Here is a 13,681-nt window from a genome sequence, read left to right as displayed (position 1 = left end):
TATAAATGTAATACCACAATGTGTACATTTTAACTTTAAACACTTTAGATTCTTGGAAATTTAGCTAGGAAATGTAAAAACAAGTTTTGGTTGCTATATGTACGACTTTCTTATTTTTTTAATTATCTGTGAAAAAGTGGACTATATTGAAAAATGGCTGCTTATGTTTATGCACTATCGTGTTTTAACTTCCAAATGGTATTTAATATATAAGAATACATTAGTCAATTTTTATCTATCATAAGGTGTGAATTATTACTCAACAACGTTGCATTGGAAAGAATAGATGTCAAAAAAGGGTAATTTCTTTAAATAATTTCAACATTAACTCAAAAATTATAACTCAATGATATACCATGAGCATAACAGAATGTGTGCAATGTAGTGCTGAATCAATATAAGTAAATAAATCAGTCTGAAATTAATAAATTCTGTGTTATAAGCTTATTTCTGAAATCTGTAGAAAAGTGAAAAAATGGCCGCCATCTTGGAAAATGGCCGCCAATATCGTATTAAGCTGGGCATCTGAAATGTCCATCACATGAAATTTTACAGTTGAGACATCAAGCTAGCTGAAAATCATATTGGTAATTTGTCCTTCTGTTTGGTAGTCAAATCTTCTCTGGCTCATGGACTAAAGTCGGCGAGCCCGACCATCCGATCCCGTAGGTCGTCTTAAACGGCAAGCATGGGTTGCTGAAGACCTATTCTACCCCGGAATCTTCATGGGTCTAACGACATGATGGTGTAGCTCGATCATTTTATTACCGTCTTCGCCATGCTTGTGGTTTTGACACAGAGGTCCACCCATGGTACGACCCGGAATATTTTGAGGGCGTGATAAATGATTAATACAAAATTCTTTGGAATAGGCCCATTTACAGCCACAGACATATCCAGGCCAACAAACCTGATCTTGTCCTTTTTGATAAATCCAATGAAATAATTTATATCATTGACTTTTCTGTCCCCTTTGACACTAATGTGATTGACAAGATTGAGGAAAAAACATGGCATATATGCGGACCTCGCTTTCGTAATGTCACGCATGCATCGCAAGTACCAAGTTGTCCGACACTGTTTTCGGTGCCTTAGCTTTGGATTGTCGTAAAAGGCGACTAACGGGAGCGGGTGGTCAGGCTCGCTGACTTGGTTGATGCATGTCATCGATCCCAATTGTGTGTATCGAATCACTGGATTGTCTGGTCCAGACTCCATTATTTACACATCGCCGTCATATTCTCCGTAAAGTTCTGGGTGGGGTTGACTTGTCAGCGCTTCCTGGGAGTAGTCCCATTTGCAGTCTGGGCTGCGTGAAGAGGGGGAAAGGTTGGTTGGTTTGTTGTTTTACGCCGTACTCGGCAATAATAATGTGTGGATCCATGGCTTCTGTGCTTCTGCACGATCACATTTCCGTACAACAATGCCCGATGGAACACATCCCACAGCGAAATTTGACTTGTTCTTGGTGCACACTCAAAACACAAGCAAACCCAAGCAAGACCACTAGTATCATGATAACATATTAAATTCTTTAGAAGACACATAGATCTACCTTTAATATATAATGGGTAGGTTTCTCGGCAGGATAAAGCCAACGGAAAAAAACGACATCCGTTGGGGTCAGATGCGGTTAGATTTGGTTGGTTGGTTGGTTTGTTGGTTTGTTGTTTAACGCCACACTCCGCAATATTCCAGCTGTATGACGGTGGTCTGAAAATAATCGAGTATGGACCAGACAATCCAGTGATTAATATCTTGAGCATCGATTAAAGCAATTGGTTGGTTTGTTGTTTAACGTCGCACTCAGCATTATTCCAGCTATATGACGGCGGTCTGTAAATAATGGAGTCTGGACCAGACAATCCAGTCATTAATATCATGAGCATCGATCCACACAATTGTGATCGGTGACATGCATCTACCAAGTCAGCGAGTCTGACCACCCGGTCCCGTTAGTCGCCTTTTACAACAAGCCTATTGTCGCCTTTTACGGCAAGCATGGGTTGTTCTTCAAAGATCTATTCTACCCCGCATCTCCACTGGTCCATTTGCGGATAGAGATGCAAATATCAAAAGTCAAGTAGGGACTACTTTCAGTGTTTCTAAACAAAGCGTCGCACTTGTCATTCAGCGATCGAGTCAGAATTAACCATCGGGAATCTGGGTAAACTACAGGGTTAATTGGCTGGTTGGTTGGCTGGTTGGTTGGTTGGTTGTTATTTTACAACTGAATCTTCCAACAACAGAAATTATGTACATGATGTAGGTCACCTATGTCACCAGATTGACCCGGGGACTATTTTTGATACAAGAAGGTCAAAGGTCATGGTTATTTTGAAACGTGGTTGTATTTGCCAGTTTCTGCTGTATTTGTATTGTCCTGAGACAAAGTTATTGTTGTATCTTCAGAAGTTGTCTTGATTAAGGTCAAAATCTGAAGGTAATTCAATTCAACTGGACTTTTGTGGTGTTTTATTAAGACTTTAGAAGCTTTCATTTGTTGTGTGTTTAGTTTGTTGTTTAGCGCCACACTCAGAAATATTGTATGAAACCAATCAACTTATATATCCGGAATATAATCGGCTCAGAGTTTCTCTAAGAGTTACTCCTAACTCCTAAGAGTCAACGAACTCTTAACGTATAGGAAACTCTTAGAGCAACTCCTATCTCGTAACTAGTGAATTCCCAAGTTATTTTTAGTAACGGAAGTGTAATTATTGTCTAAAATCCGTACGATCTGGGTAATTCCCGGTGACACTGAATTGTCAGTAGTGCTTTTTGTCACAACAGTGATTTTTTCCAATGTTAAATAAATATATGTTTATTTTTATGATTCTATTTAATGTTTGTATCGGCATTTCATTAATTTTCATAAAATTTAATAAAATATTATTTGGCACTTTGCCAGAAGAAGCGTTCGTAAAATCTCACAGCAGACGAACAAAAAGGAAAATGGGCCGAAAACCGAATTGGTCAAAAGAAGAATGTATTTTGCTAGTGCAACTAATAGAAGCCAACAAGGCTACAATTAAGGGGAAATTTGGGCCCAACCTTACTTCTGATGATAAGAAGAAATGTTGGGATGGTATAACCAACCAAATTAATAGTGCACATCCTAGCAGATCTTTGGAGAACCAAAGAACCACAGATGACATTATGAAGAAGTGGTGGCTTCTCCAGTCTAACAGTAGAGAGGAGATAGCCACCAAGAGAAGACAGCTCACTGGTACAGGTAAAAATAATTCATTTTAATAGTAAAAATGTAATTGCAATAATAAATTAATAATACAGTCAAGTCTCGTTTATCCGACACTCGTGAATCCGACAATCGGCTTTATCCGACACAAATGATGGGAACCGATTAATCAGTGCTGTTTAGACCCGTTAATCCTACAGTTTCGCACTCCGGCTCCAAAACACACATAATTTGCAACTATTTGATGAAATCACTGTAACACTATCCAGTATGGCCAGAGGCTGTGTAGACAGGTGGGCTTATTATGACCAACGAAGGAAAACAGTTACTGATCCATGATAATATTAAAGAAGACCTCTGTGCGTTCTGGTATTTAATGACCCCCCTAAAGATGTGAGGGTCACTAAGGGCTCATTTGCGACTAGCAGTAATAACGGTTGATTAGGCTGGATGCTTGTTGTGACACTCTGAGAACTTGGTGGCCCATTATGCTGCGACAGGGTCTCAGCTAATCAGCTGAGAAAACCCCTATATATACAGCATCGACAGTACAGACGGCGATAGCCAGCCAAGGAGAACTCCAACATCGGTAATTATCACGTCATCCTTTCAGCCTTATTCACATACTCTTACAATCACTCTCACCGTTTGTTTGTTTGTTGTTTAACGCCGAACCTAGCAGTGTTCCAGCTACAGGACAGCGGTTTGTAAATAAACGAGTCTTGGCCAGACAATCAGTTGCAGTTTGTACTCCAAGCGAGCAACACTTCCCAAGCCAGCACAGAGCATTGCCTGATAGCCAGCCAAGGAAACTCCATCATCGGTAATTATCACGTTATTCTTATTCACATACTCTTAAAATCACTCTCACCGAATTAATCATAAACCCCCTAAATCCTTAAAAAACAACAACACTAAATAACCAACACCTTATCCTACCCAATCTCCCTAACACAGCTCGCACTCATTTCTACTCACTACCCACGCCCACCACTCAAACACACCCTTTGACCCCACTCCTAAAAACAAAAAACACCTAATCCCCCCTTCTCCTAAACACAACGCTCGCTCTTTCCTACTCACCACCCACGCCCACCACTCACATACCTCCACTCCTTCGACTAAATATCTCTTAATCCCCGCTTTCCACTTATCTCACCTTATCCCAGCCTTCCAGAATCAAACTTAATCTTCAATAAATAATCCATTTCCCAAACCCTCCTACTCAAACCAACAACAAATAACCACCGCAACCTCCTCCGCCTCCTAAACACAACTCACCTAGTAAAAACAACAAACCAACTCACCTCCCCAAAACACTCCACCACCGCTCACTACAACACACGCTCTCCAACACAACACCCAAACAATATGACTGACACCCGCAACGCCACACTCGCAGACATTCCAGCTCCTTACTCACCCACGCCTGCGGAAGCGCACAACACTTCTGGGAGGTCACTCGAAAACATCGTCCCGACCGAGTATGGCGAAAACACGACATACACCACCCCAACCAAACCAGCTAACTCGCCACCACAAAACACCAAAAAACGCAAACTCGACACATCCACTCCACCTCCATCGCCAACACCCTCCTCGGCCGCCTTCCTCACCACCTTCGCCCTCTACTTCTTCTCAGCAGGCTCAGGCACCACTCTCTCACTAGAACTTTCGGCAGACAAAATAGGACTTTGGTTCAAAAGACAAAAAATAAATTACAACAATATTAAAAAAGCCAACAAAGGATACCAGATAATCTTTCCTAACCGAGAATCTTACAACGCAGCAAATAAAATAACTCAAATATTCCACGTCACGGTAATCAAACAAACACCTAATTGGCAACAATATACACGAGGCGTAATTAGGGTTAACCCAAGGGAAACAACTGAGGACTTACAATTATACTCTCTAGAAGCTAACATAAACCAAGACCAAAACCTTCAACCCCTAATCACCAGCACGCGCAGAATAACCTCAACTAGAAACGGAAAAACGGTCCCAACCTCCATTGTCATAATTAACTTTAAAAAAACCGCTAAATTCCCTGAAGCCCCCAAACACATATCCTTCGGAGCCCACACCAACTTAGAAGTCAAACCCTATATAAAGCAGGTTAAGCAATGTTCAAAGTGCCTCAAATACAACCACACTGCTTCCCAATGCACATACCCTAAAACTAAATGTAAAAAATGCGCACAAACAGACTGCCCAGGCACATGCACACCCTGGTGCATCCACTGCAAATCCACCCAACACACCTCACTTTCAAACCAATGCCCACACAGACACACTCACCCAGCAGGCCAACAAACACATAAACATAGAAACGGCTAAAATCCAAACACGAAAATTTGCTACACCTGCATCTAAACCACTCCTCCCTACACCACACCCAAACACCATCCCACAAACAAACACCACACCCATTACCGACAGCTCTGTCTGGGACCCCTACCGAGAAACCGCACCCACCTCACACACACAAGCAGCCACTCAACCAACCACGAACCCTCCCACATCTCACATAGCCAAAACATCAACCCCCGCATGCAAAACAAACCTCAAAATGACCACCACAACACGACCCTCATCCAAGCACCCTACAGCCCATATGGCAACAACACTCTCCCACAAGCAAGCACAACAACAAAACACAAACATTAAGAAAACATCAGCTACACCCATCCCGCCAACACCTTCACAACCCTCCACATCACATGCCTCCCCCATGGAAACTCAACCAGCTAAACCTAATCCAACCCATGACGAAGATTTCTCCACTACTGAGGAAACAATAGACACTACTCCAACTAAAACAAACCAAACTTCCCAACCAGCCAACACCCCAAACCTAAATAACCTCACCTTACTCCTAGCATACATGCATAGTCAAAACTCACCAAAAGCTAGTATGGAATCCTTCCACAAAGTAGCTTTCAATCAAAAATTAACCGATCTTCCCTTCTTCCTCTTTAACCTCCATCTAAAGGAACTCACCGAATAAAATAAAAACTAAAAACTAAATCACCAATCACCCGAAACCAATAATGGAAGGACTAAATATTTTTCAGTGGAACGCCAACGGACTCACCTCCCACGGCCATGAACTAAAAACTAAATTTAAACTAAATAAAGGCCCTCACATTGATTGTATACAGGAAACCAAATTCTCAAAAAAATCGAAATTCACACTACCTAACTACAACTCAGTTAGAACTGACAGAGCTAAACCGAAAACAAGAAGAGCCGCAGAAGGACTAATCATATTTATCAGGGAAGATATAAATTACGAAGAAATAAAAATAGACACGCCAAACCTAGAAGCCAACGGCATTAAAATCACATTAAATAACCGAAACATAAACGTCATAAATATTTACCACTGGGCGGAACAAAAAGTCCAACCTGAGGATCTAAACAAACTACTCCAAATAAGCGATAAATCTACTATATTCCTAGGAGACTTTAACGCTCACCATCCTACATGGAGCATCGATGATAAAATAGATAATCATGGCAAATTAATCTCCGAATGGATAGAAACAAACGACCTAGTACTCCTTAATAGCAACCAACCCACGAGGTACGATAAGTTAAACCAAAAAATGTCGGCTATCGACCTAACCATATGCACCGCAGATCTAGCCCAAAGCACTCAATGGGAAGTGCACGACGTCCTGCTAGGTAGTGACCACTTCCCCATAAACATAACCATAGGAAATACAAACGTACCAATCCAAACAGAAAACCAAGAACCAAAATTCCATTACAATAAAGCTAACTGGGACCAATTCCAAGATATCTGCAACGAAGCTAACTTAAACGAAATAGAAAATAAGGATCCAGAAACCTATTGTAAAAACCTAACAGACTATATAATAAACGCAGCCAAAACCTCCATCCCCTTCAAAACATCTAAGACAGGCAAACCGACGGTACCATGGTGGAATGAGGAAATAGAACAGACTAGACGAAAACGTAAATCAGCCTTCAATAAAGCAAAACGCGACTACAAATATTTAAACATAGCCCACGAACTAAACCAGCAGGTTCAAAAACTAGTCCAAATAGCCAAAAGTAGAGACTGGAAAAAATTCTGCCAAGGTATAAATAACCGTACAGATGCCAGAACGGTCTGGCGCAAAATCCACGCCATTAGTCGCTTAAAACGACATAAAAAAACCCCTAACATTAACAACTCAACCAACCCCGCCCAAAAAGCAAATAATCTCGCCAACCACTTTTCGGCCGTTAGCAGTAACAGCAACTTCAGCCAAAAATTCCAAGATAAACTTAAAACAGAAAACAAACCCACAAAAGAACCAAACAATAACAATCTAGAAATAAATTAACCCTACACAATGGAGGAGCTCCTCTACGTAATCCAAAACAGGAAAAAGGGCCCAGCCCCAGGATTAGACCTAACCTCTTACCAAATAATTAAAACACTCCCCCTAAAACTACTCCAGGCACTACTCAAACTATACAATCTCATCTACCTAAACGGACAGGTTCCTACTCCCTGGAAACAGGCCCTAGTCATACCAATCCCTAAACCTAATAAACCAGCTAATCAAGCTAACTCATATAGGCCAATATCCCTAACTTCAAACTTATGTAAAGTAATGGAATCAATGGCTAAAAATAGATTACAACATTACTTAACCCAAAATAACATCATAAACCCAGATCAAAGCGGTTTCACTCCTGGCCGCTCAACCCTAGATAACCTCGCCCGACTAGAACAAGATATTAAGACAGGACAACTAAATAAACAATATACCACAGGCATCTTCTTAGACTTCTCTAAAGCTTTCGACATGGTATGGCACGATGGGCTAATACAAAAACTTAAAAAAATAGGACTCAAAGGTCAGATAATAAACTACATCCAGGACTGCTTAAACAATCGTAAAATAACCGTGGGTATAGACCAAACTCTATCGGACCAATGTCCCCTAGAAAATGGCACTCCACAGGGCAGTATCCTCAGCCCCACCCTCTTCAATATAATGATAAACGATCTATTCGAGGGTCTATCCCCTAAAGTAAACAGATCAAAATTCGCGGATGATGGAGCCATCTGGATCCGCACTAAAAGCATGAAAATGGCCAAAAATCTACTCCAAAAATCTCTTAATAAAATACAACAATGGGCTGACAAATGGGGCTTCTCCCTTAACTCAGAAAAAACAACAGGAATAGTATTCAAACATAAAAACATGAAACCCGCCTCCCCAGTCCTCCAGCTAAACAATCAAACAATCAAATTTCAAAAACAAACCAAATTCTTAGGACTTATTTTCGATGAACATCTCACCTGGGATGCTCACATCCAAAACCTAACAACTAAATGCAGTAAAGACCTAAACACCCTAAGATGCCTAACTGGCTCTAACTGGGTAGCCTCCAAAGATACACTCCTCTCTCTCTACATATCCCTAATTAGATCAAAACTAGACTACGGCTGCGCCATATACAACACCCTAAACAACTCTCTATCTAAAAAACTTGACTCAATACAATATCAGGCCCTCAAACTCATTTCACGCACCCAACATGGCACCTCCTACACTTCACTTCAGGCCTTAACAGGAGAAATGCCACTAAGTCTACGCAGGGAACAGCTAAGCTTAAATTTCTGGGCCGCGTCCCAATCAAACCCTCTCATCCAAAACTTAATAAACCAAAACATCAGCCCTAAAAACCAAGCTCTAGCTCGTAAACACCCCTTACTTACCCCAATATCCCAAAGAATAACAAACTACCTAAATGAACACCAAATTAAAAATCTTAAACAAAACTGCAAACAATCAAATATCTTCACCCCTAAACTTAAAATACCCAAAATAGACACAACACTAGCTAGCCAAATAAATAAACAAACCTACCCAAACATAGCTAAAACTACCACACTAGCATACATACACAAAAATTGGCCAAATTGGTGTCACATTTACACGGACGGATCCTCAGATCCGACCTCCAAACACACGGGTTTCGGAGTCCATACCACACAACCAACTAAAACCACACAATCCTTCCGACTCCCAAATAACCAATCAATATTCACGGCCGAACTAATGGGCATGGCCTCAGCCCTCCACAATCAAGAATCCAAAAACCACCAAAAAATCCTAATACTTACTGACTCCCTAAGTGGACTACAAGCCCTCCAAAACAAAAATACCAAAAACCGACCTAAATTAATATATCAAATACTTAAAAGCTCCAACGACCTAACAAAAGCAGGCAAACAAATAACCTTCTTGTGGATACCCGCCCACGTAGGAATATACGGTAATGAAAACGCCGATAAAGCAGCTAAACTATCCCTCAAAATCCCATAAATAAGCTTAAACTTACCCATCTCAAAATCAGAAATTAAAAGTGTAAACAAACAAAAAATCACCAAAAAATGGCATAACCTATATCTAAACTCAAATAGCCAAATCAAAAGAGTGCTCAGCAAACCAGTAACCAAACCAAAAATTCTCCATCCATCAAATAAAATCGACAGAGTAATCACTAAACTCCAAACAGGACACACCAACCTAAATAACCACCTAATTTTTTTTAAAAAACACACTACAGGTAACTGCCCACACTGCAAACAACCAGAAACCCCAGAACACGCACTCATCCACTGCACACACTACCTAACACATCGAACCGCATTACAAACCACCCTCAATCTAAACAAGGCTCTCACTCTAGAAGCAATACTAAACCCACAAAATAAACTAGAAAACTTCAAGGCCTTAGCAGTATTCTTAATCAAAACGGAACTAATAAAACGCATCTAAAACCATAATAATCTACCAAATCAAAATCACACAAACAAACAATCATCCACCATACCCAGCTCCCTTAGTTCTCCTCCCCAACCCCATCGGCATATATTCCCAATCTCAAAATTCCCAAATTCTATATAAGCAACCCCTAAAGCCCCCTCCTGGGTTGCACAGACCACCCTCGCCCCTTTCGGAAACACATTAAATGGCCTGGTCGGGCCCGTGTGCGAAATACGCATCAGTCGGAAAGCGCACGTTAAATCTCCAAAGTAAGTAAGTAAGTAAGTAAGTTTTACTACAGTGGAACGCAAATGGCCTTAAGAGCCACGGCAATGAACTGACTGCACTCGTCCAAAAAAAGGTGATCAAGCCTCATGTCATTCTAATACAGGAGACTAAACTCAGTGAAAAAGCCAAATTCACACTACCTGGGTACACCCAATATAGAAAAGACAGAAAAAGACTTATGCCTGGCAACAAGGGAGGAGGACTAATCACCCTTGTCCACGACGGCTGTACCTCCAAGAATATTGAAGCAAACGTAGGAAACCTTGAAACCCAAGTAATCTCCCTAAAACTGGCAAATGGCAACGAATTACGCATAGCTAACATATATCACAGGGTTACCAATGAAACCAACATGGAAGAGTTAACAAGACTAGCTCAAATAGTAGGCAAAAATGGGATAATCCCTGGTGACTTTAATGCCCACAGCCCTCTTTGGGAAGACAGGAATGATTCATGCAAATACGGCAAAATGGTAAAGAAATGGGTTGAGGACGACAATCTCATAACTCTGAACAACGGCAGTCACACACGTTAACACCAAGTCCACAACACGTGGAGTTCAATTGATCTTACAATTGCCACCAAACACCTCGCCTCACATTGCCAATGGCAAGTCCATGACGACACTTGGGGAAGCGATCACCTTCCTATACTCACCTACATAGGTAGCCCACCACAATTAGAGGAACAGCCCGATCCTCAGCCCACATGGGACTATGCAAAGGCTCACTGGCCTAAATTCAGGAAGGAATGTATATCATTCAAGTCCTCAGAAATTGCGTCGGATGATCCTGATCTTTTTTGCCAAAATCTCACCTCAGCAATTATTGCCGCAGCTGAAAAATCAATTAAAAAAAAAGACCTCAAAACTGGCAAAACGCCGGTACCATGGTGGAACAGGGAAATAGCAAAAGCTAGGAGATTGAGAAAGAAAGCCCTAAATAGGTCAAAAAGGTATAAATCAGCCTTTGCCCAAGTCCGAGCAGCCAGGACGAAAGTAAGACAACTCATAGACGATTCTAAGAAAGAGTCATGCCAGACCTTCTGCAAATCCCTTAATGAGAAAACAAATGCTAAAACAGTCTGGAGCAAAATACACGCAATCAGGGGTAAGCGGAACCCCACAAAAATTCCCAAGTTAGCCAACGCCCATACAGTCAAAGAAAAGGCCAACATTCTAGCTGAGCACTTCTCATCTGTCAGCAGCAACACAAATTGCAGCGAAGAATTCAAACAGGAAAAAATGCTTATGCCTAAGATCTCAAAACGGCCGCAAAGCAAGCATCTGGTATACAATATACCATTTACGGTGACAGAGTTTGATGATGCGATACAACATAGAAAAGGCACAGCACCTGGTCTTGACACAACCAGCTACGAGATATTGAAAAACCTACCTGATCAAACCAAAGGCTTACTCACTGAGTTGTATAACACGATATGGTCCAAAGGAGAAGTCCCAAAAGCATGGAAACATGCTGCGGTTATCCCACTGCTAAAGCAAGGGAAAGATGAAGCCCTACCAAACTCCTATCGACCGATATCACTCACCTCAAACATGTGCAAAGCCATGGAAGCCATGGTTACAAAAAGGCTCATGCATCATCTTGAAACTGGCAATCACATAAAACCTGACCAAAGTGGCTTCAGGAAGGCACACTCGTGTCTAGATCATATTCTAAGACTGGAAAATCAAATAAAAAAAGCCCAATTAAACAGACAATACCTAGCCGCAGTATTTCTGGACTTCAGCAAAGCCTTCGATATGGTATGGCATGACGGACTCCTCTCAAAACTATCACAAAATGGAGTTGAAGGGAACATGGCAAACTTCATACACAGCTTTCTGCAAGACAGGTCGCTATCAGTTAATATAGGGAACAATCGATTGGATCCTATGGCACTGGACAATGGCACGCCACAAGGCAGCATCATAAGCTCAACCCTGTTTAATATCATGATCAATGATCTTTTTGACCATGTCAACTCTCCTACCCAAACTTCTAAGTTCGCTGATGACGGAGCAATATGGGTAAAGCACAGAGATATCTCACAAATCAGAAAAAAACTCCAGTCAGCCCTGGACGGAGTAGATCAATGGTGCAATAAATGGGGATTCACCCTTTCAAGTGAAAAAAACGGTTGGAGTTCTATTCAAACGCCGGGGGAAAGATGCTATTATACCCCGTGTCTCCATAAAAGGCAAACCTATCAAATTCGAAAAATCTGCAATATTTCTTGGAGTTATCCTTGATCAACACCTCACTTGGCGCAAGCATATAGAATATGTGGAAACCAGATGTCAAAAAGACCTGATCGTATTACGGGCAATTTCAGGCACATCTTGGGGCACATCGAGGCACACTCAGCTGGACCTCTACAAAGCTCTTATCAGATCAAAAATTGACTATGGTTGTGAGGCTTTTCACTCAGCATCAAATACTGTCTTGAGGCGCCTACACAGAATACAATACAAAGCCCTAATGCTGGCCACAGGCGCAGCGACAGGCACCTCACTAGAAGCACTACAAGTAGAAACGGGAGAACTCCCATTGAAACTAAGAAGAGAGCAGGCAATATTATCGTTCTGGGGACGAACATCAAACCCTTTGGTTAAAAAGATATGGCAAGACAAAAACGCTCGAGATGAAGCCCTAGCTCGAAAACATCCCTCACTAAAGCCATCTGGGATATTAGTGCGTGAACTCATTCGAAGTCACAATTGCGATGACATTCAGCCTCCAGAAAGTCATTACAAAGGGTTACACCCTCCCTGGACTTTACAAACTCCCAAAGTTGACACTGCTTAAACATCAGAAGTCACTAAAAGAGAAAACCCACCCCTACTACGATCAGTAGCTATCACTAAAATTCAAACTACCTGGGACAGCTGGGCCCATATATACACTGATGGATCCAAGAATCCTATCAACAACAGTGCTGGTTACGGCATCCATATCCACAGCTCCAAACCCCAAGCACATTCAGTTCGCTTGCCTGATGGTCAGTCAGTATTCACGGCTGAATTGGAGGCAATTCATCATGCACTCAAACTCATACCGGAACTCCCGGAAGCAAAGGCAGTCGTCCTATCAGACTCACTAAGTGCACTTCAGGCCATCAGTGGGAGAAACTCAAACTCCAGGCCAAACACAGTCAACAATATTCTATACGAATATACAAAACTATCGGACCAAGGGCAACAGGTGGAGCTGTGTTGGATCCCCTCTCACATAGATATTCATGGAAATGAAAAAGCAGACTCACTGGCGAAGCTAACTCTATACAAAGCGGATATACAGCCTGTTCCCTTTAGTAAACTAGATATAAAAAGCAAAATCAAAGCCTCCATAGCAAAAAGATGGCAAGCCCAATGGGACGCAAGTAAGATCGG

Source organism: Haliotis cracherodii, unplaced genomic scaffold (genome assembly GCF_022045235.1).
Source record: "Haliotis cracherodii isolate W230 unplaced genomic scaffold, xgHalCrac1.p SCAF_30, whole genome shotgun sequence".
In the NCBI taxonomy this organism is placed as follows: domain Eukaryota; kingdom Metazoa; phylum Mollusca; class Gastropoda; order Lepetellida; family Haliotidae; genus Haliotis; species Haliotis cracherodii.
The sequence above is the reverse complement of the archived record's forward strand: the minus strand, read 5'-3'. Positions refer to the sequence as shown.